Consider the following 1,545-nt stretch of genomic DNA (forward strand, 5'->3'; position numbering starts at 1 on the left):
TGAGCCAATTAAAAGTGATGATGTAGTTTTCTTGGGTGTGGCCACCTTTATGTCTCATGGTGAACATCACACCCAGGTCTTATGGACAGCTCAGGTTGCACAGTAACTTGATGGCCCGTGGATAAGCATTTCCTTTTTGAAACCAAGGAAGCCTTTTCTGACAAATCTGTTTATTTTCAGGGGTGATGACACACACTTCTCCTCAATGTTTGCCCCTTCCACCAGGGACTGCTGTGGACTTGACCGTGGATGGAAGCCACCTGTGATGCACAGATGGACCTGACCCAGAGTCTGGATCTCTTGCCCTCCACAAGTCCCTTAAGAGCCAAGACCCAGATGGAGCTTGCCCTCTAATGTGACTACTATCCCAGCTCTCTACACCCTAATGGACCTGATGCTCATGTTGGCCAGCCTCTGGGTCCAATATCTGCTGTTTCTCTGTGACTCAGGAGGGAGTAACTTCATGGAGGGGCTTTGCTACCTTGGTCCTGGTCTCCATGATTCTTCTGAGTCTGGACACTAAAGTGACAGAAGAAGGGAACCCTCAAATGCTTGTTTACTGGGTGGAGATGATGCTATGTGTTGAGGGATTGTCCCAGCACATGGCTTCTTTATTTTTTTTTCATGTGTCAGTACTTTTAATGTTGTATACATAAAATTATAGTAAAAAGAAGACTATAAACAAGATGTAGCCCCTCCATTTCCATGGTCAGCTCACTGCATTACAGTAAACCAAGGTTATATTCCACCATCAAGTGTGGTTCTCCCATTAGTTCACTTTGTGATGGGTCATTAATAATATCTTCAAATCCAATAGTCTCATCATTGCCCCTCAAAATATCCAGTGAAAGGTTTGAGCTTGGAAGAAACGGAAAACGCTGAACCTGTTGCACTGCCTTGAATTCCATTTGCAATTTTAGTGGAGCAAATAGACCCTGGATGTTTCTCAGTGTGGAAAAATTCATTTTATCTTGGTTGAGCTGGAAATTTTTTTCTGATAATTCAAGAGGATGACTGGGAAAAAGTTCATTTTTCACACAAGAAAAACCTTTTCAAAGAAGATCACGACTTTCAAAATGTCTACTTGCTGATAGCTCAGTAACTAGAATACTGTCCTTTAGCTGAGATCCAAGTCCTCTGGTATTCATCTTTAGCTCACGCTGCAAACAGCCTCTCCAGCCCGATAGCGTCAGCCAGCCCCCCATGGATTCTTTATTAAGTAAGAATGTTCTCCCCCAAATTTGACTCAAAAGAAGGTCAAGAGTTGCTACTCAGAAGAATGCTACTTACTTGTGGATGGTATCGGGACTCGGTGGGGAATCCTGAGCACCTACACTGTGACTCACACACCGGCCTTCCCAAGCTCCCAACCAGAATCCCCATCTGCCAGGGACACTAGGACCATCACGTCTGCTGCGGTGCATGGAGGGGGACACGCAGCAGCCTGCACCTGTGACAGTGCCTGTCTTTTTCTGGGTTGAACTCAAAAGAAGCAAACTTTCAGGTCACTCCATGGAGTCATATACCCAACTAAGGAGTAATCTG

At 45.0% G+C, this 1,545-nt stretch overlaps 1 pseudogene; it reads right to left on the bottom strand.

The window, feature by feature from the left end:
• Positions 1–638: 638 nt before the first annotated feature.
• Positions 639–1,177, bottom strand: LOC102431569 (annotated as a pseudogene).
• Positions 1,178–1,545: the final 368 nt, after the last annotated feature.

The sequence above is a fragment of the Myotis lucifugus genome, unplaced genomic scaffold (genome assembly GCF_000147115.1).
Source record: "Myotis lucifugus unplaced genomic scaffold, Myoluc2.0 scaffold_1468, whole genome shotgun sequence".
NCBI classification, from domain to species: Eukaryota; Metazoa; Chordata; class Mammalia; order Chiroptera; family Vespertilionidae; genus Myotis; species Myotis lucifugus.